This window comes from Cryptotermes secundus, unplaced genomic scaffold (assembly GCF_002891405.2).
Source record: "Cryptotermes secundus unplaced genomic scaffold, Csec_1.0 scaffold144, whole genome shotgun sequence".
Taxonomy (NCBI): Eukaryota; Metazoa; Arthropoda; class Insecta; order Blattodea; family Kalotermitidae; genus Cryptotermes; species Cryptotermes secundus.
Genome location: NW_019740655.1, coordinates 696232 through 720042, shown reverse-complemented (window position 1 = coordinate 720042; position 23811 = coordinate 696232). Strand labels below are relative to the sequence as shown.

At 40.8% G+C, this 23811-nt stretch overlaps 1 protein-coding gene across 1 annotated transcript in view; it reads left to right on the top strand.

Moving 5' to 3' along the window:
* The window catches only part of LOC111872357, an 870691-nt gene that overhangs the window by 442559 nt on the left and 404321 nt on the right, over positions 1-23811 (top strand). The window lies entirely within an intron of this gene.

Here is a 23811-nt window from a genome sequence, read left to right as displayed (position 1 = left end):
ACATACTCAATTGACTGTAAGGTATAGTAATTCTGACTATGTAGTCATATAGTGTAAATTGTTAGGAAATTATTGACTTTCCTTTGGGGGGATACATACTAACATTAAAATGATTCAGTACAGCTATGTAATGTGACATGTTGACACGTTACTAGGTAACGACCGAAGAATAAGTTACTATACAACAGCCGTTGCTAAGTAACGGCTCCACCAACAATCATGCTTTCACGGGTGAGTGAGTGAGTGTGTGAGGGGTTTGCTACAGTTCAGACGTGGTGAGCTGTTGCTGTGAGAAGCTGGTAGCCTAGGGCAGTTCGGGAGCCCAGAGGAAGAGGAACATCCGAATTTGCAAGCCGCCACCGAGCAGCGGTTTGTGAAGACTGTAACGGATTGAGAAGTTCTAGTGTGTCCAATAGTGGTTTTTGAATTGTGTAGAACAGTGACATCATAATTACGGGTTGCTAGGGCTCAATAAATCCGACTACCAATCCAAACCCCGCCTATAGTCACACTGTCACGTGACAGTAATAATCATTCCAAATACAAGTTTTATTTTGTATTAGTGATGGTAGCATGTAGAAGAAAAAGGAAATAAATGGACACTGTTGAAAGCGTCGTTAAATTATCTATCTATGGCTCTGCAGCCCTTTGTGGGACCTTGGCCGCTTTTTCAGTATCTTAATCTTTTCACACAGTCGGTAGGACTCCTTGGAAGAGGGATCAGCCCGTCGCAAGGCCACTACCTGCACACAGGACAGCACAGACACAGAATAAACGCACACAGACATCAACGCATAGAGTAGGTTTCGAACCCATAAAGCCAGCGTTAGAGCGAGCGAAGACAGTTCATGCCTTAGACCGCGCGGCCACTGTGATCGGCCGTCGTTAAATTTTTTTCTTGTCACCACAGCCCCAGTGGGCCTAGGCCTACCTCCATGAACTTCTCCGTTCACTTCGGTTTCTCTAGATCGTACACATACGGTAGGACTCCTTGGGCGGGTGATCAGCTCGTCGCAAGGCCTCTACCTGTAAACAAACACAGAAAAACGCACACAAACATCCATGCCCTGAGTAGGATTCGAACCCACGATCCCGGCTTCCGAGCGAGCGAAAACAGTGCATGCCTTAGACCGCTCGGCTACCGTGACCGGCCGTCGTTAAATTACCCATCAGTAAATCAATAAAAATAAGTAAAAGTATCCCTGTAACAGGCCGTGGAGGCCCATAGAATTGTGAGATGTTGAGGTCCCACATTTTCTAGACAGTCGGCTCATAGACGGCGGTAAGGTTATTAGCCTTACGCGCTGGCCTTCCTTTATCCTGAAGAATATTCCTGGTACTTATTTCTGTTAGAGGCTGAGTCGATCCCACGGTCATAGTGCTGCTGGAAGGATTAGGTAAATTGATAAAAATCTAGTGTCCTCATCAGGATTCGATCCCGCGACCTTCCGGCTTGCAGCATAGTGCCTCAACCAACTACGCTACCTCGTGCTCCCGCCAGTAAATCAATAAGTAACTGAAATAAAATTCAGTTGTTTCGGTCAGCTGCGAATATGTTGAATAAGCCGTTGCGGACATAGGTGTGTATGACGAAGAGGTTTTGGAGTTTATAACCCATATTATTGTAATAATTACCACAATTGATCTGAGACTCTTCTAAATCGGGTACAAATATGTGAACTGAATAACTGGTTCAAAACAGGCCAAGTGGAAGAAATTTTGTGAACACCTTAACGAATATTCAGCTTTCATTAAAGGAAGAATATTTTTGAATAGTGGAAGGACTGGCAGATTTTAAAGAAATGATTCTTTGCCTTGGAGACATCTAGATTTATATTTCCCTCGTTCGTCTAGAGCTGCTGAGGAAAACCATCAAAAGCCTTAATGAACACAAAGTATAGCAGGGCCGAGATTTGAACTGGGGACATCCTAAATACATGATTTATTGATACACTGAGCTCCTATTAATGCTAATATACATAGATATGAAATGTTGAATAGGAAAACAGGGTTGTATGTTGCGTTATTAATAAAGACCTACATATCGATTTTAATTTACAACAAATAGATTTCATAAAATTGTTCCGCTTTTAAGAGAATGTTACCAGTAAACTAAGACAGTAACAGTAACATTTTCTCTACATAACAGTTCGATAATAATTTAATTTATCTGGTTTAAGAAAACGCGTGGGAAAGCAGGCCATTTTACAGCAACAATCGCAGTTATATTAAAATAATTTAATTTGGCATATCGATAAAGAATTGTTGAAACATTCTGCCGTAATAAAGTAATTTATGTAATTAATTCAGTTGTATATACGGTCTTTACTGTATATCATACATATAGTTTTCTCCAATCGTTTTCATAACCATCAAAATCGAAAAGTTTCACAATATGAAAATTCAAATAGAATAGCAGAAAGTTATTTTAAAACTGCAAACCAAACATTCTGTTCGGGATATTGATCCAGCTCAGTGTCAGCAGGGCGTAAGCCTCTAGATTAATTCTGTTGTTTTGTGTGAGTAGATGTGTATTTTTCTGTGAATGAGAAGTGATGGTATATTTCCGAACAAAGCGTTTTTCACTGCAGTTTTGAGATATACACAACAATAATTACGCTATGTTTTGCCTAAAATCGTTTTTATTCTATTTTAAACGTAACACAATCGGGTGGACACTTCATTATATTTTGGTTTTTGTATCCTGCTCCACGTAAGCACATTGTTAGCAATCTGACCGGCCGGCAGTAAAGTGCAGTAACTGATACTAATTAAGAAAATATTTTGATTTCTCCCATCGTTCGAAATTAAATTGGCCGCATGTAAACATGTTGAATGGGGCACTAATAAATAAGCGCAGAAGTTAAAATTCCAGACATTTTGTTTGAAATTCGTGGAGATGACTCACATTAAGTGTACTTTCATCTCAAGTAATTTTCCTATGCACACATATAGGAATTGTAAATTAACAAGACTTACACTTTTCTCAAAAGATTAATATTTAAACTTAGAATATATGTTATTAGCTTCACTAGAAATAAGTCAGTGTTATTAATTACACCGGTCTAGAAAACCGAGATTAACGGCCGTGAGGGTCCGTTGCGCTGACCACGCGACGTCCTCTATCCGCTGAAGTTGGCACTAACTTCACCGAAAAGCGGCGGTTGCTCGGTCGGTATGGTTTGCTTGCTGACTAAAGACACGGAGTTAATTAGAACAACAGGAAGGAATGCTTTGAGTCTGAATGACAGGTACTCGCTTCCCAGTGCGACTGGATATCTGAGGATCTGGCACTAGCAACCCAAGCTCTTGGCCTTGCATTTTCACTTTAATATTCCAGCTTCGTAAGAAAATGGATTTTAAAATTGTGTGCGCGTTATACACTTAACTGGTTCGCCACAAGAAATTATAAATGTGAAGTTAACATGTATTCAATTCACATAACTTGCACGGGAACAAAATGTAGCTAATATGGGAAAGGGACTCTGTATTCTGTAATTTCGAAAGTGTCTTCATTTGCATAATCTGACTAAGTAACGTCATAATGAAATCGTCCGTTACAGTAAACAAACATTAAATTCACGTGCAACTATTCACTCTTAGTTAACAAAGTAACTAACCCTGGAATTGAAGTTTCCTTGCCGTGTTCACAAGAATCCTCTTCCGGTGTCTGTTGTGAGCCCCAAGAATCCAGCGCCACCCCAACCTCTAATACGAGGTAAATCAGGGGAGAACTCAAAACTGAACGAAGAAATAATTCAGTAATAAGGCGCACTGTTATTAGACGAATAACTACATTCATTTAGGTAGATTGTTTAATATAAGACAAAAAAAATGTTATGCGCGGTAGCGTAGTTGGTTGAGGCAGTATGCTACAAGCCGGAAGGTCGCGGGATCGAATCCCGAAGAGGCCATTGGATTTTTTCAATTTACCTAATCTTTTCAGCCGCACTGTGGCCCTGGGGTCGACTCAGTCTTTAACAAATATGAGTACCAGGAATATTCTTGGAATATTCTTGAGGTTAAAGGGCGGCCGGCCCGTAAGGCTGACAGTCTTACCGCCATCTATGAGCCGATCGTTTAGAAAATGTGGGACCTCAACTTCTCACAACACTATGGGCCCCACGGCCTGATACAGAGATACCTTTACTTTACTTACTGTTAACTGTAGAACATACACGCATTATTTTTCCAGCCACCCTAATTTGACATCATACCTGCATAACGAATTTGTGACGTTTTCTTCTACGCAGACTGCGTCTTGGTTCGTCTGAAAATTCTCCTTCGACAGTTTGTGTTATGTAGCGCCAGATGAGTGCTCGTCAGGAAGGATGTAACAGTCACCTGAAATTAATGACCACTTTCAAGGCATTTAGTATTACAGAAGTTTTCTTGAGGAGCTGAGAATACGATGTGAATTGTCCATGTAGCGGACCTTCGGACCTAGAACAGAGCGAGTGACATAACAAATTTGAAGAATATATTATAATTGACCTTAGTGGTACGAATTTAAAATTATTTTCGTCTTTGTCGTCTTTGCCGTAGTCGTCATCATCATGATCATCATCACCACAGCACATTGCCCTTCTTCAGGAGCTTCATTTTTTCCTATGCTAGTCAAGAACTGGCCGTGTTTTTTTGGAACCAGATTATTTACGTTCACAAGTTCATTTCCTTATTTTAATATCGCCTTTCCTTCTCTACTAGATCTCCCAATTAAAGTGCTTCGAAATAGAGAATGTAATTTCTCCATCCTCTAATAATTTCCTCTAGCCGGGATAGCATAGTCTGTATAGCGACTAGCTAAGGACTGGACGACCGAGGGTTCGGGGTTCGAGTCCCTCTGGGCTCAAGATATTTCTCCACTCCACGTCGTCCAGACCGGTTCTAGGGTTTATCCAGCCTCATATCCAATGGATATCGAGGGTAAAGCGGCCGAGTGTGAAGCTGATCACTCACCTCAAGTTAGTGCCGAAGTCAAGAAAATATGGATCTATACACCCACTCTCCCATACGCCTTTATGGCATAGTGCTTTATTAGTTAAGAACAAGGACAACTTTACCTTCTTCTTTACTTCAATCCAAATATTCTCCTCAGTTACTATGTTATTGCTTGTATTATTGTCACAAAAATAGCATTGGTTATGATAGTTTTGACTAAAAATACCGTAGGATTATTCACGCTGAAGATACGGGTAGCAAAGAACCGTTATTACAGGGATGTCGGGATGTGAAGTTGGACATAAGCCACTGTTTTTCTGAAGTCGCTGGAGTTGTCATGTCTCGCGTGGCCCTAGGTTACTCCAACTTTTGATCTTGTTGCCAAGGAGATGCTGGAACAAGTGGCGTAGTGGTTGCTGCTCTGCTGTTGCCACTTACCAGAGAGGGAGCGTGTAGGACAGAGGTGTCAAACTCACTTTGCAGTGGCTGTGGACGGCATTCATAATTCAAAATGGGAACACGCTTCTCTTCCTCAGTCCATCAACCAAGTTAAACTCCAATTCCTTCAACATCATACTCAGCCCACTTACTTACACTACCGTACTGCGCTGAGTTCAAATGATAACGATAATAAATTCGATTTTGGAACATCCACGCAAGGGAGGGCCCTGACTCTCGCATATTTTGTCAGTTTCGCGAAGAATGTATGCCTCATACAAAGTTCTGAAAGATCTGCATGCCGTCAGCTATATAAATCAGTTGCCTATGGCAATTGCAACTGAGTGTGGTTGTAATAATATTGTGGCGCATTTGCTCCATGCAAGAATGGTTGAGCCACAGAAATTACCGTTTCTAAGTAATATACGCACGCAGCAATGCAACATCGGGGTTATGCAACTCGTTTCCGGGCAACAGCTCGGTAAACATATTTCCGCGTAAGCGGTGAAGTCACACAACAATACAGTAACAGTGTTTTCTTTGTGTCCATGAAGCTTACGTATACACAACTTCACATCCCAACAGTTCTTAGCTATCACGTGACTTGTGTTTTCTGCATTGTCCGTGCCGCGACTGTATAACGCGAGTCCGCTTGCAGCTGAGGAGAGATTTAATTGAATTCCGAGGTTACAGAGTGATTGAACAAGAAATAACAAGAAGACATCATAGTGATATGAAGTGCTAGTTTCTGTATTGAGATACGTTGCCAGGAGACGACTAGTGAAGACGGAGAATCCTAGTGCGTGTGCAGCGGTGTACTGAAAGTGTGTAGAATAGCGACAGCGGTATAATTGAGTGTGATTAAGAGAGACTGTGACCGAAGTGCCAGTAAATCCAATCATCCGATTTAGAACCCGTTTATTTTCGTCACCCACATTCCGTTACACATGACAGTATTGTGACGAATGTGACCATTTCATAAGCAAGGGTTCGGTAAACACCGCATGAAAGCCGGAATAGCAACAGATGCGGAAGTCAGTTTGCTAGGCAACGACTCGCTAGTTTCCGCTACACTGGACAACAGACTAGACCACAGGCTGCTGTGTGTGGTGACCTCTATTTTCTCCTTCCGAAGTTATAAAAGAGGGTCCATTCGTTAATTCAATACATTCATGTGTAAGAGAATTCAAAAGGCAGTTCAGTGGTTGAGTGTTCAGCTGTGGAGTGTTAACCAGCGGACAATGGAAACTAAGAAAGTGACCGACTCGTAAATCAGAACCAAGTCAGTTATGCAGAAGAGAAGACACTGGTAGTCCAGCAAGGAATGGAGCGAGTCGGAGCTGAGATAATTGATTGTTATTGTAAAGAAGTTCCAATAAATCCAATTATATAATCCAGAACCCGTTAATATTCGTCACGGAAACCCCGAATACGTGACAATATGTTCAAGTGGAGGACAATACACATTGCTATAGGATGATTTCTGGACGAGTTTGCAAGGATGGTATTTTGCTACCATTATGCGTATGTATGTATGTATGTATGTATTATGAGAGGGGGTGGGTTTCCCCATGCACTTAGACCAGTGACCATTATGTATAACTTAGATCCATTTTCCATATTTTATATGCAGGTTTTCCCGTGACTTTCTACCACAAGAAGTGTTTGTGATGGTTATTCTGAGTGAAATATATGTTATATAAATATGTATCCTGTTTCAGGACATATGATTCTCACTGCAGTGTCAATGAAAATTTCTGTCTCGCGAGATATAATGTCATGTATTCCGTTGAAAGTCAACCCACGTTTTTACTGGATTAAGTCGCCTGGACCTTCAGGTTTGAAGAGCAAGCCATGCAAGAAATCAACATGAATCAGGCAGCTGTTACATGCTTCCTGTTGGTTTCTTGCTTTCGGGTGGGAAATGAATTTCCTTAAGAATATACCAAGAAAACCCGGTCGTGGCTCCTAGAGACAGACAACCAGCGCCATCTTGCAAATATGTTTTCTCATGTTCTCACTTCTAAAAAGAAAAATCCATCTACGTTGAACCTGATTATGGTAGATTTTAGACTTCTATGGAAGAGTGTCCTAAAAGGAGATAAATGAAGTATTAAGTATTGAGAAACACAAGTCCCGAGCAGATTTAAGTAATGCTTTCGATATAACCGAGGATTTCGAAGCAATTAACAAAATAGTATAAGTGGAAAGAAGGTAAATAATAAAAGTAAACTAAAGCTATCCCTGTACCAGGCCGTGAAGGCCCATAGGGTTGTGAGCCTTACGCGACAGCCGTCCTTTACTCCCCAGGAAAATTATTTAATTAATTCCTGGTACTCATTTCTGTTAGAGGCTTAGTCAACCCCAGAGCCATAGTGCGGCTGGAAAGATTAGATCAATTGAAAAAATAATCCAATGACCTCATCGGAACTTGAACCCGCGACCTTCCGGCTTGTAGCATAGCCCCTCAACCAACTACGCTACCATAAAGTTAGTAATACAATTAACACTATGGTGCTAAACCTCTTTCATAAATTAACAGTTACTCTCTTTGTTTATAGTAACCGAACATGAATAATTTCCGATTTCACAAGATTTCCGACTTCTCAATTAAGCAAGTTGAATCGAGTGAATATCTTTCAAATTTCCTGTCTCTTTTAAGTTACGTAAGCCGTGCCAAGACTGCATCAAGTCCATGGTCCTTTGTTACATTTTGCTATGTGTCATTTCTTTGTGATGAGGGGGTATTTAATCCCCGCCTTCAACATCGCTCTCCTCAAGCTAAAAGACCACTCCTTTTCGGCTTTCCAAGACTGCCCATTCAACATATCTGCAGCTGTCGTCCTTATCCGGAGACACTGCCATCCATCAACCCGTGCATGCGCCGTACCGTGCTGACAAGGGAACCACGTGACATGGGCAAGGATTTAATCCAAGAATAAAATAAAGCCATGTCGATATTAATTTAGAATAGAGACGAAATGCTGTTCCGAGGGTGGGGTGAAGCGTGTATTCCCAGGAAGAAGTGAGCAGTCCTGTGGTGTAGAGGTGTGTAGTCTTGAAACTATGGAAGTACGTGAATTGTAAATGAACGTAGAAAGTAACGACTGAATGTGAGCTCAGTCCCCGATAACACGACAAGTTATCAGAAACATCAGAGATGGCGGGGTTCAATATGGCTGCCGTTCAGACAGTTTGATTGCAGAAGAGAAATGTTAACTGGAACAAGTACATGACAATGAGTGCCGTTCCGGATGTGAGAGCTCACAGGTTCCAGCTTCCTTCCGGTTACTGGTTATCCCAAAGAGGTTCTTCTTTTTTATAGTAGTCTTCAGTTTCTTCAGGAAAATGCGCGAAGTAGTACCTCAAATTGAGGCACTATCAGTTCCTTCAACATTTTTCTCCAAATCCTGTTTTTCGACGGTATATATCTGTAAGAATTGAGGTTTTCAAGGTGGTGAGTATGAAGAAAGCCTTCTTCTGGGATGTTACGCCGTGTAGCTCTACTTCCTCCGAAAAGTAGTTCACACAAGATCTACACGGCGTCATATCCCAGAAGCCGGCATTCTTCTATATAATCTGGTTTCGTAAGAGCATCGTTGAATAAACTACAAATAATATGAATATTAGTGTTATGGAATTTAAACCCATGTAGCCCGGTATGTCTGCGGACGTTTCGGAGTAACTTCCTGCTTCCATCTTCTGGGTCGAAGAGTAGGCGTTACAAGAAACAGGCGACATGTAGACCTCAATTCTCGAACTAGTACGTTCCTCCGTAACCTCAGTGCATTTATACTGGACTATACGATTTTAGATCGCAGAAGATAGTACTTCAGAGTCAGTTCTTCCAGAACCTAAAATACAACAAAATGAATGAAGTAATAATTGTAATACACGTGTCATGAAATCTTCTGAGGTAATTAACCTCATCAGTTAGGAATTAGACTTTTTCCCTCTGTAGTCTTTAGTCCACAAGCGAACTACACCGACCGAGCGACCGCCGCTTATCGCCGAAGTTAGTGTCAACCTTTGCTGATAGAGGGTGTCGCGTGGTCAGCGCAACGGATTCCCACGGCCGAGGAATTAAACTTGTTTATTGTCTGTCCGTCTGTCACTCCTAGTAGCTGTGAAGACTTCAGATCATAGAAGTAACACAAATGTCTGTTGTAATAATACAACCGGTCGTATGATACTATTAATATTCCAGCGTATGAGAAGCTCTAGCGATAGGACAACACCGTAGCCTCGCGGATGTGTCTGTTTTCACAAAAAGACTACGTTTCAGCTGCGTGCTCTTCCAGCTGTGTTGCCGAGTTGCAGATGTGTACACATTTCCTTCTTTCTTCAGCATATGACTTCATATTGTGATGCTTATACAGATATTGTGGCGGATTTGCTGAAACCATTAAGTCATGGAGCCAGAAAATCCCGTTGCTAGGCAGCGACTCAATAAACACGTTCAGACGAACACACAACATTAGGAGCGGTATTCTTATGATTCCATGCTGCGACCGTTGCTGGGTAGCAGCCAGTGCGCCAATGGACTGGCTGGGGAGCGATCACGTGGGAACACAAACAGAGACGCACACAACAATGGAGAGCTCTGTTTTCTGTGTATGGTCCGTGCAAAGTAGTTATAAGAGTGTGGTAGGACGGTGGTGGTGGTGGTGGTGGTGGTAGTAGTAGTAGTAGTAGTAGTAGTAGTAGTAGTAGTAGTAGTAGTAGTAGTAGTACAGCGGAGTATAAGACAGTAGTCGGGAGTCGTCGTAGTGTCTCGGAACTTGCAGCTGTGCAGAAATTAATTAGACGGTGCCAGGTATACTTCATTTGTGAGTTGCAATTACAGTAAGATTGTGATTAATCCGTTGCCAGGATACGACTAGTGAAGACTGAGAATCCTAGTGCGTGTGCAAAGTGAGTTGGAAAGTGCGTAGAATAGCGACAGGGCTCTGTAGTCACGAGCTGTGTGAATACTTTAGGTGTTAATAAATCCAATTATCCAAACCGGAATCCATTATCATTAGTCACGGAGCCCCAGACATATGAAACTATGTTGAATTCTACTAGTTCCAGTCTATAATTTTGTTTCAATTCTGAGGAAACTTTTCAAATAATGAAAAGCGGGACTGAAAGGCGCTGAACATTTCTCGTGTCTGAAGCAAACCGCTGCTTCGGCAACCGATCGAGCGAGTTCCGTCGCCCCCTTACCTTGTGACAGACAGACAGTGTCTTCTTCAGTAAAATTAGGAATTGTTGAGGAACAGTAGGAGCTCTAAGGTTTTCCTTTCTTGAATAATTAACCTGTGTTAGTCTTACTATAGAGAATACAGATTGACAAACTTGTTTCGGCAAAGCCCCCTGCGGTATTCTGCCTCCTGAAGTTAACACCAGAGGCGCTTGGCTCTGTGGTTACTTGGTGACTGACATCCCTGACAGTAGCGAAAGGGTCTGCCTCTAGATTGAATGACACGGAGCAAGTTCCCATACACCAAGCTTTGCGGTGATGAAAGAGTGATCGACACTCGATAACTAGGGAGCTCAGTATCAGACCGGGAACTTAGGTATCCGAGTTTCGGAAAGTTCCTCTTTACATTTTATTGAAATATACTATAAAATGTATATAATTTCGATAATTAATGATTGCATTATTCCCGAACAATGTATACAAAGTAGCTAGACATGTATTTAAATGTTGAATTGTAGAAAACTGTACTGTTTTTACGTTTCTGATACTTTAATTCATATAGTTGGTGCATGCTTTAGAAGGAAATTCAGAAGAATAGACGAAAGGTAAATTTGTCCCTGTGCTTAGCTTATTGAGTACTGACTCATGTGGACGCATGGGTAGGCGGATGTATATAAATCCACGTAGTCTTGACCTCAGCACTAGTTGGAGGAGAATGGTCAGCTTCACGCCCCAGCCGCTTAACCCGCGGTACCCATTGGATAGGAAGCTGGGTGGGCCCCAGAGCCGGTCTGGGCGACACAGAGATGGGAAAAATTTTTCTCCTGCCGGGACTCGAACTCTAATGCCCTCAGCCATCCATCCTGCAGTCAGGCGCTATGCCGATTGCGCTATAGCAGCTCCACGAGAATGCAGAAAGGCATATATTAATATTAGGAGAGAGCTGAAATAAGAGGATGGCAGGGAATATTTTGTGACGGGATATTTGTACAGAAATTTGACAAGAAAACATGAAGTGAAACTATCGCTTTGGAGGAAAAATTACAGACAGAAGGATAATATTAAAGCAGCGCTTAAAAAACAATGTAAATACTGAATGCATGTTGTTCTTGTAGTCGCAGGCTCTTGTGAATTATATAAGTAACATTGGAATTTCTTAAAAGACGGCATGTTTCTTGATCAGTTATTTTCAAAAACCATTCTTCCATGCAGTTATGTATTAATTATCCCTATTTGTCAGTATTGGTAAATAGAATGCCTTTCGTTTCGTGATGGCTTAAATGAACAAGAAAGGCATGCAGCAATAAACTTAATTCTGGTTACAGTCTCTTCACCTCTATCCTGTCCAATTTATCAGTGAGAGTTTCCACCCATTTGACGCTATATGACACACGCAGTTCAGAAGGCGCTGCAAGTACATTCCGATAACAACAAAGTGTCCTATTACACGCACGACTTACCCACCTACATTCATTCACGTAATAGTCCATGCTCTGGAGTTATAAATTAATTTCAAGGAGCAGAGGGATTCTTGAGAAGCTGATAGTAGCTCAGACCGTCAAGTGATTCCTCTCCTTTTATGAAATCCGGAGGTTTCTTACTGCGTTCACAAGTCTCAAATTTGCCCCTGCCTGCCGTCCAATGAATCAGTCCATACTGTCTCACAATATTTATCTGAGATCCACTTTATTACGAATCTCCAATCTTTGTAATGAATGTTTACGTATAATGTAACTGCATAATTTCTAAATAATTTTCTCGTAACCAAGCACTATTTGGAAGAATTCCTTACACGCACTTCATACCAACATGGGCACAGTAGGTCGGTAATACTCTTAAAGTTTTGTGAATGGTCCGAAGGAACATTTCAGGAGCTGGTCTTCATTCTGTATTGTTAGATGGAAAAGTTAAAGGTAAAGACTTCCGTATGCTTAGTTGAGAACCACTTCATGGGGACGTGTGTGTGTGTGTGTGTGTGTGTGTGCGAAGTGAGGTTACAGCTTCACCATTCTTAACCTCGGCACTAGATGGACGTGAATTGTCAACTTCAAGCCCTAGCAGCTTAAAACCCTGGGAACAGCCCACAGCACCCATGAGATAGGTGGCTAGGTGAGTCCCAGAGCCAGTCTATAAACTGTGGAGTAGAGAAAAATCCGTTGCCACCCTTTTTTCCCCCTTGGCACTACAGCCCCAGTGGGCCTAGGCCTACCTCCATGAACTTCTCCGTTCACTTCGGTTTTTCTAGATCTTACACATTAGTAGGACTCGTGGGGGGGGGGTGGTCAGCTCGTCGCAAGGCCTCTACCTGTAAACAAACACAGAAAAAAGCACACAAACATCCATGTCCTGAGTGGGATTCGAACCCACGATCCCGGCTTCCGAGCGAGAGAAGACATTGCATGCCTTAGACCGCTCGGCTACCGTGACTGGCCCGTTGCCACCTCCAGGAATTAAATCCCAGCCCTCCAGCCTGTAGCCCTTCGCCACATCGACCGAGTTCTTCCGTCCCTTAGGAGGTACAGAGCAGCTTTTTAACCAGTCAAAGATTAAAATTATTCTCAATAATAAAAATAGAGTTCATAGCTCCCAGAAAACATTATGTCTTCGCTACGAAAACCAAATGGTCTGTGCTGTTTAAGGAAACAGTCGCTGTTTATTGTAAGAACCGTATGAAACACACAAATATATATTCTGTGGGCATAACCCAGAATTTTAGCATGTTATAGCCCTTGGTTCCTACAGTGACCACTGGACTTTAAAGGCTTAAAATGCAAACATATAAGCAGAAACACAGTTTCAAGAAATAAGTTTAAAATGCGATAACTAATACTCGTATACGTTCAAAGAGCATTTGAGAATAGACGCAAGTTTTTATGTGTTGTTAAGAATATACTTGGGAAGAGGGTGTACAGGAGGCAGTGGCTAATGTGTGTTGTGCATTGCTGTACCACTGTTTGTCCGTAATACGTATGTTTTAATTTCCACTGCTCTGGGAATCAAACATTTGTTTTAAATAAAGTTAAATCTCCTCAAAGATGATTTCAGCACGTTCCAAAAATATCAATATTCTGTGTTTGTCACGTTGTATGCCACAAACCGGCAAAACTGAAACAGCTGCATATGTTATTTCAAAAACTAGTATCTGATAAGGCAATACTCTGTGGAAGTACGGGAGAAGGCCGCGCCATAGCTCAAGCGGTTAGTTGCTGACTTTCCACTGCGGCGGCCCTGGTTCGATCCCGGGTTCTGGTCAAGTGGGATTTGTGGTGGACATACTGGTGCTGGGGCGGGTCTTATCCGAGTACTTCGGTTTCCCCTGTCAATCTTCATTCCACCAAATTCTCCATCATCATAATCACCCGGGGCAGGCTACAATAGGCTAATCAGTGGCCGCTGTGCCGAGTGGACCCAGTTGGACTTCACCCCCCACTAAGCGAATTAAAAAAAATATACGGGTGAAGTTACTTAAATTTGTGCATATATTTTTTAAACTGTTTTCAGTCATTATTACACCAGCTTTGGGGAAAGAGTATTGAAACTGGAAAAAAAAAGAAGAAAAGAACAAGTTTGTTTGTGTTGTACCCTGCAGTGACTGAGGACTAAATGCAGACAATGTCTCCACATTAATAGAGAACAATATTATCGGCGATGTATTAGAGTGTGCACAGACTGCATGTTGAAAATAATACACACACCCACCTGTACACAAGAGCGGATTAGAATTTCGTGTCATACGTATGTTTGTATTTTCATATTGAATACGAATTTAAAATCGATTCTGTCTGTAGCTGATAGTTTATTACACGTAAGCATTAACATTAAACATGTTATTCTACAGCACAGTGAAATCCGTACTGACAAAACAAAGTAAAGACATGAGTGAAAACATATTTAAATGCTGGCTCACATATAGAGGAATGCATGTACGTGGGTATCAGTCGCTCTTCACAGTTGGATCGAAGCAATACATGTTACCTTAGTTTACAGATTGAATTGCTCCGAAATTTCGAAAACCCTTACATTCTTTTGTTCATAAATACAGCGAACGTTGAATTATTTTCAAGCTGGAGATGTTAAACTACAAACGAGTTAAAGAACTTGAAGTAATTTAATTATTTCAGCATAATTTACTCTAGGAACCCAATAACTTAAGTACTTCTGTAATTTTTGTGGTTAACGACAATATATGAATATATTCAAAAACACTGTTTTTAATAAGTAGTGGTGTTAACGGCTGTTTGTCTAGCCTTTTTATCCACATAGATTTCCAGCACTCTTACAATTTATGTCCTGAATTGTATTTTATGATGAAATTTATGGCTTCCAGGTATTCCTCGGAGAACACGGTTTCACGGAAGTTCTTCAACGAAGTTTTTTCTTACAATAAATGAATCTCAGAAAGCACAGTCCATTTGTTTAACCAGGATGCTCTTCTGCTCAGTCGCGTTTTGTATTAAAACTTCGTTCCCTAGAAAAAAATAGGTTTAGTGTTCCTATTTTGCTTCGATGCATTTTATAAAATATCTCTGAAAATCATACGATTTCAAGCAATTCATTAATTATTCCAATCCGAATCATGCCTAAACCCCTAACCATAAATCTGCACTGAACCCTGTGTCCAGTCCTTTGTGATATCGGCATTCCCTTCTGTGTGATGATATAAACTGATAAACAGATGAAGAAAGCAGTCTTTTGGGGTGTGGCGCCACATCCCAAAAGACTGCTTTCTTCATAGTCACCTCCGTGAAAATCTCAAATCTTACATGATAAAAAGATAATTGGAGGTTCTGAAATGTAGTTCCCGAGACATTTTGAAACAGTTAAATTAATAGACATTAAGCAAAATAAAGGCATAAGAAAAAAAGACACATTTGTAATTCATTAAGAGGAGAGGAAACAACGAAAGGAATAGTATTGTGACGTGTTGCGCAATGGAGTCTTCAGTAACGAAACACGTTACAATATATTTCGGAAGATTCGAAAAGCTGTGGACGTACCGGTTCTTAACTTTTGTGACAGAAAACGAGGAAAAGGAAAATTTCGTTATATACTCGTATAGTATGTGTTCCGTCGACAAATTTCCCGCATATATTGAATAAAGTTTATTTTCTCTTTACAGAATGGTTTCTGCCATTCAGGCCAACATTACGCAAAACATTTCACATTAAAACTCTAATTTTATGTTATTATTCCCTTACATATTTCAATGTTTACAATTTTTATAATTTATAGTGAGATCATATGTGTCATTTGTAGTAATATGACAGTTGTAATTCACATGCAAGCTTAAAATATCAAGTTTAAATTAATATTAATTTTAAATTAAAACAAAGTAAAGTAAATATTTAAATATTATTGTAATCAATAAAAGTTCCTCTTTTTGTAGCTTCAAAATATCCTTCCTGATCATTCACAAGCGATCCTTATTTCGCATCACGGTGTAACCTTTCATGCCAGCCCACTTATCTCTTACATATATCTAAAATACAATATTTAATTCTATACTTATTTCACTTATTTATCCTCCCACCCCAATCAGCTCATGGAACAACTCCTGGAACCAGTAAGCAACAAAAGACTCAAAAAACTGTGGCCAAGTGAACTACTCTTAAGTTAACGTATAGATACTAATTATTGGTTTCCCATAGCCTGCCAAAATCTTATTGTTTCGCCATTTCCTTCAATTATTTCATTTCGCTGTGTCTCTCTGTGTACACATACGTCTTTTCTTGTTTAAAAATATTCCGAGCCTTGCAATTTTATTTCTTTTTATAATATTTATTTAGTTTTAATAACTTCTTTTACTTCATAATAGCATTTTTACCATAATAAAGACAATTGGCCCACCATGAGCTGGACATGAGGATCACATGGAGACAAGAAATTAATATAGAATTTTGGCGTAAACCATTTTGTAAGAGCAAGAAGGGTATTGGAAGGATAATATTAGGATACATGTTGTTGAAACAGTTTGTGGAGCAGGGATGTGACTAGAAATGACTCAGGACCCTGCTCAATTACAGCCATTGGATTCAGTAGTGTTCCGTTATCAGAAACCTGAGTTTCAAATCTGCAGCTCTGCGTTCAATCCCTACTTTGTTCCTTCTTTACTTCGGCCTCTTTTTATCATTCTCTGATTCTGAATTTCTAGTACTTCTTTTCTGTTTCTATATACTCTTCTTCTCCTACGTAGCTATTTGACTTGTTCTTCTCTGCCTCTGTTTTCATCAAATTCCTGTTCCTCCAACTGCTGTCATGTATCACAAGCTTTCCCACTAATTCTCCTTTCGTTTCCCTATGTCTACTCACAAGCCGGTGATTCTCTCTCGTCCCGTAACCTGGCAGACATTCATGTTACTTGATACATGCAGTGCTGCTGCCTAGTGTTTCACAAACAAACCATCGACACCCAACAATATGTTCAGAATGCGTTGCAAATGTATCCACTTACTGCGCCCGGGCTGAAAAGCCCAGTTTTATGTAATGCTATTATATTACGTTTATGCTCAAGTAATATTGTGGGAATATCATGTTTGCATTGTGGTAGTTACGCTAATGTTACGTTAATGCTGCGTTAACTTTATTGTTGTTGTATATTTAAGTACAGCAATTGAAGAGTTTATGTTTGAGGATATTTCTCCTTAAAATCTGTACTCGGATTGATTGCTTGCAAAATAAGTATACTTACGTTTTCGGCAATGAAAAAATATGACTTTCCATACCGTTCTGTTATAGGACTGAATTGATGGAAAATAAGTTTAGTAATGTCTGAATGAGAAGTAAACTGTTCCATTGGAGGCGGGTTGGAATACCTCCACCGTGACCCTGCGAGTCTTAGAATGCGATGAAAAGGGGACCGTGTTTCTGGGGGTATAACTAGGCCACCCTGTCACTGGGGATATAACTACAGAGATCTGATCCTCCAGATTGGGGGTTCGACGTAAAGTTGACGACCTTGTTGTGTAAATATTCTGGGTGCTGGATTGTATAAATGAATATGAAATATTATATAATTTACAAATAATTTAATTACTTCTTTTGGCTTGTTTTGAACTTCATTCATCGTCTGGTATGTAAAAGACAAAAGACCACGACGTTTCAGAGACGATCTGTCTCCGAAACGTCGTGGCCTTTTGTCTTTTACATACCAGACGATGGATGAAGTCCAAAACAAGCCAAAAGAAGTACAGTATACACCATTGTCAGAATCCTTTCAAGTATATCCAAATAATTTTAGGTACCTCACATCTGTTTTCAGAGTATTTTTTCAGCATACACAAGATTTGAGATAATCATGGCGGTAAAACTCATGTGACTTTACGATAGGTGTATACTAATGTTTCGGAGGAACATACTACTTGCATCTTCAGGCATGGTATCAGTACGTTCTTCTGAGACGCTATTACACATTTACCAGGCAATACGACGGCATGACCCAGAAGATCCCACACCAATTCATATATGAGCCAGGAGACGCCAAATCTCTCCTGTACGGTGAAGTGCGACACGATTGCAAGCATTACATTGCGCTAGGCCTACACGTTGTGGCTTTATTTGACACGTTTGAGATCATAAGGCAACTGAGCGGATTAAAATGCGCACCCTACAGACTGCCTGTAGTGAGGGGCATTCCTATTCACATGCCCCCAGTCTCGATGTTATTTCCAGAATCTCGTTTTAAATGTCGCACAACTTTGTTCCTGTTCCAGTAGAAAATCAGTGAAACTAAGACAAAAAAAAAACAGCGTAAAGGCTATGAGTGCGGAGAGAGTGGAAACGCCATAGAGACTACGGTGTGAACAGGCAGTCAAAGACATAGACGTGCAGATAGATAGACGGACATAGAGCATAGCTAGCCTCGCATTCCATTTGCCAACACTTCAGGACCTGCCACACTAAGAGGGCTGGGGGGAGAGAGGCGGTTTTAATTAATGTAATGGAGAAGAGCACGTGATTAGCGTGGTAACCAGACGCGTAGGGGTTGAAAAGAAGTAAGTTGGGGTTGAAGTGAGGCTGCTCATACCTATACGCTCAAAATGTGTAGCAGCGAGAAAATTGAAGAATAGAATTTCGATAGGGCTTGAGTGACTCTCAGTACAAAAATGCAAGGTTATGTAGTATTAACTTTAAGGTANTCCGAAACGTCGGTTACCACCACATATACACGGTGCCAAATCCCAAAAGACCGCTTTCTTCATAGTCACCGCCGTGAAAGCCTCAAATCTTACAACTTTAAGGTAGTTTCCTCTTTGACATAGGAAAGAAATATTCTTAAAAACTTTAAAAATATGTGCCCACATTGTGCACTTAATAAGAATAATAAGCACGTTCGTCACAAGGAATTATGAATTAAATAATTAGGAGTAAAATAAACTATCATTTTTAATAAACAAACATTATATTTAAGTCAGAATTACTTTTCTTTACTTTTTCCATATTCCGGGATTTTAGAAGCAAGAAAAGACAACATTCGGAAACTGGATCTGTTTCTGTCCTCATATAAGGGGGAGGGGGGAGACACCTACTCTGTTGGGTCCCTTAGAAATAGCTAACCTTATTTACTGAACATCCCCTGTCAGATTCACTACCATCGTCAGAACCCTTTAGAATCTACTCATTGCATTCAAGTGTAAATATTGGCTGTTACTTGATCCTAAAATTGACTGGAAGTAAGAAATATATTAAATGAGAAAACAATATATTAAAGCTTTATGAAATGAAAGTTATATATATGGATATACACATAGTTTAAAATATGTTCATGTGGGATGTTTAATAGGAGAGTAAAGGGAATCTCGTTTCAAAGCTGCCTGAACTGAATGAAGAATTCCTCCTTTTCCTTAATTAAGATTGCTTTCAGAAGGCCTTGGTTGAAGCTCAATATGAAAATTCGAAATTGTGCTCATAATAGCCTTTTGTTAATTGCTCAGAAAACGTCAGGACATGAAAAGCAGCCGTAGGATAAAGTTAACGTTTTCCCTATGCTTAACTAATTAAGCACTATGCTATGAAGACGTATGGGGGAGTGGTTGAATAGATCCTTATCTTCTTGACCTCAGTACTAGATGGAGGAGAGTGGTCAGCTTCAAGCCTCGGCTGTTTTATCCCCGGGGAAGGACCCCCTGGTACCCATTGGATAGGAGGTTGGGTGGGCTTCAGTACTGGTCTGACAGACGTGAAGAAGAGAAAATTCTTGATCCTACGGTGACATTTTCCGATAAATGTTTAACGAGGTATACGTGTATGTAGAAACGCATGAAAGCCGTCGTAAAACTGACCGCTTTCAATGAAAATCGGATCGGTTCCAATTCTTTTCTGTAAAAATCCTCAAATATCAAATTTAATTGAAATCCTTCAACTGGTTCCCGAGTTCATTGCAAACGGATGGACTGACGGACTGAGCAAGCTTAATACATGCTCCGCAGGGTTGCCAACTGGCCTAAAACTAGGTGCTCCGCGAGATTGCCAATTCGCCTAAAACTAGATGCTCCGCGAGATTGCCAACTCACCTAAAACTAGGTGCTCCGCGGGATTGCCAACTCGCCTAAAACTAGGTGCTCCTCAGATTTGCAAACTCGTCTAAAACTAGGTGCTCCCCAAGGTTGCCAACTCGTTTAAAACTAGGTGCTCTGCAAGGTTTCCAATGCGCCTAAAACTAGGTGTTCAGCGGGATTGCCAACTCGCCTAAAATTAGGTGCTCCGCGGGATTGTCAACTCGCCTAAAACTAGATGCTCCGCGAGATTGCCAACTCGCCTAAAACTAGGCGCTCCTCAGATTTGCAAACTCGCCTAAAACTAGATGCTCCACGGGGTTGCCAACTCGCCTAAAACTAGGCGCTCCTCAGATTTGCAAACTCACCTAAAACTAGATGCTCCGCGGGGTTGCCAACTCGCCTAAAACTAGGTGCTCCGCGGGATTGCCAACTCGCCTAAAACTAGGCGCTCCTCAGATTTGCAAACTCGTCTAGAGCTAGGTGCTCCGCAGGGTTGCCAACTCGCTTAAAACTAAGTGCTCTGCAATGTTTCCAACACGCCTCGAACTAGGTGCTCCCCAGGGTTACTAATGCGCTTAAAAATAGGTGTTCCGCAGAGTTGCCAACGCGCCTAAAGCTATATTACAAGGAAATTTATGTCGCTTCTTAATGATCAGGGGTACATAGATTCATGTACGTCATACGTTACCAATAAAATATACGTAGCTGTCCTTGCCGTGAAGAATAGCGCGGTGAGCCATATTCAGTCTAGCAAAGAAACCCATCCAGAATTCAGGAACTGCATATACTTACGCAGTGTTGCAGACAGTGACGTTAGATGCATCAATGATGGCTTCCTGTAAAGGACATATCGAGAGTGTCTGTCTGTGTGCCTGCTTTTGTGTATGTTTGTTGGTTCCTCCATCTGACAGCATGGCCGTCTATGTCAGTCCGCCAATCAATCTTGTCAGACTGTGCCTTTTCATCGGGTATTTCAGCTCCTGGGCACTTTGTTTAGTTGTGAATCAGTTTGATACTTTCACTTAAATGCATCAGAGAATCGCTAACTTCAGCATTTCCGGCTAATTACGATTACCATCTCCGGTGAGGAATTAAATTAATTCCAATATTTCACAAGGAAAATATCACACACAAGTTACTTANGTCAGTCACGCCTATTCTCCTCTGTTGGAGCACTCCTTCACTATCTTGTGTGTCTGTAACGTGAATCTCCCACTCATTAATACCGCGTTCCGCATTTCATTTAATACTTGTGGTACTATAGTTTTTTAATAATACTTACTGTGCTTTTGTTGTGTCGTGCTCCTGCGACTGCGTGTGTTATACTGTTGGGCTTCCTGGGTATGTGTGTGTGTTCTGTCTTCGTTTTGAGTGAGTTATGATGTTGTGGGCGTAGATGTGGTGGGGGTAGGGGGTGGGGTGTTATGTTGTTCTGTGTAGATAGTGTTTAATTCGTCGCAGGAGCACGACACAACAAAAGCACAGTAAGTATTATTAAAAAACTATAGTACCACAAGTATTAAATGAAATGCGGAACGCGGTATTAATGAGTGGGAGATTCACGTTACAGACACACAAGATAGTGAAGGAGTGCTCCAACAGAGGAGAATAGGCGTGACTGACGTAGTGAGGGGCGACGTAGCGATGTGGTATCCTGAACAATTTTAATATTTTTAACGTTTGACAATGTATATGATAGATACATATTTTGGTTATTTTAATGTGTGAACATGGCATGCAATGAACAGGTTTGACGTGGATAAGTAAGCACCTGAAGATGGCATTATTATGCCGAAACATGTAGTGCGAGGGAGAGAAGGAGATAAATGAGAGTATGCACTGCAAGACGGATTAAATAAATCATGGACTTAAATCAGTGCAACAGGACGCTAAAATATAACATTACTTAATTTAGTTGTGTCTCTATGTAACAGACCTCCGTCAACTTCAGTGGTTATTTAACTCCTGACGGGCATTAACGGCCGTCAATAGTACGTACAAATTCATATATCACACAAACAAGCAACACGTATTTAGAAATAAAGATAAATAAATGCAAACAAATGCGCAGTAAAATAAGAAGAACGTTGAATAGCAGAACAAGAAAAATTGCGTAAATAAAAATTTGTAAAGCTATGACGGTACCTACACGTACAAACGAATAAGAAATTTTTAATATTTTTTCTCCGTGGCCTGTAGTTCGCAAGCGAACTTTACCGACCGAGTGACCGCCGCTTGTCGGCTAATTTAGTGCCAACTTTAGTGGATAGAAAGTGTTACATGGTCAGCGCAACGGATCCCCCCGGCCGTATTTGGAATATAACCAAAGAAACCAGGAAACAAAAATTAAAATTGTTGTAACGTAAATTTTGATGAGTGTAGCAGGCAACACAATGAAGGACCAAAAAATAGATACAAAAATAAGGGAAATGCTGAACGACGGTATTCAAAATAATAATATTCTAAACTCCAGATCACAATGAAATTATCACGTTCTACGAATGGAAGACAGAGGGATTGCGAAGAAATTTTGAACATACAACCCCAAAAGAAGACCGAACATAGGGCGCCCACAGTTAAGATTGACAAACCAACGTATACTTTTCAAGAGCAGGTAACATACCAGGAATAGCCTAACAAAAGAAGATGATAATAATGATGATGATAACATATTTTTTGTATATTCTGCCTGGTATAAGTATTCCGTACCATAAGGCTCCCCGAAAGAATTTATATAATATTGTGTTAAGTCTGTATACACGTAAGCTTATTTCCTTCTGTGTTTTTGGTGCAAGACACAATTAAATATGAAATGATGTGGTCAGCGTTTAAATTTTTCTGTTACACGGCAACGGCCCTTTAATGCACAGAGGGATCATCTAGGCTCTACGCTTCATCCAAGGAACAGTATTAGCCACAGTCTAATAGCACAGTTACCTCCTCAAATTGCGTCAATATTGAGAACCGAAGATCACATAAATTTGACAGTTTTGAGGAGTACTGTATACAACATACGTCGTGCGGAGACGCTTACCGTTGCAGCCATGTGATTAATGTTAATGTATATGCAGCTCATTTTTATCACAGACACGGTAAAGGTAAAGGTATCCCTGTAACAGGCCGTGGGCCCATAAGGTTGTGAGATATTGAGCGTCCCACATTATCTAGATAATCGGCTCACAGATGGCGGTAAGGTTGTCAGCCCTATGCGCCGGTTGTCAACAACGGTTGACTACTTTTAGCACCTGGAACACTGTCAGATGTTTTAGGGTTTTAAGTGCCGCATGTTAAGTTGGAATTTCTGCAGCCCTTCTGGCTGTTATAATAAAGGCATAAATTATGCTTTCGGCATAATATTTGATTGCGTTGAAATAGTTTACTACAGCTTAGTCAGGAGTCGATCTCAGTGGCCGCGCAGTCTAAGGCAATACCTGTCTTCGATCGCTCGAACATGTGGTTCGTGGGTTCGAATCCCACTCTAGGTATGGATGTCCGTGTGCGTCTTTCTGTGTTTGTGTTGTTCTGTTTGTAGGTAGCGGCCTTGCGACGGGTTGATCCCCCGTCCAAGGAATCCTACTGACTGTGTACAGGAATTAGAAACCAAAAAACGGCCGAGGTCCGACAAAGGACTGTAGAGCCATAGATAGATAGATAGATAGATAGATAGATAGATAGGTAGGTAGGTAGGTAGGTAGGTAGGTAGATAGATAGATAGATAGATAGATAGATAGATAGATAGATAGATAGATAGAT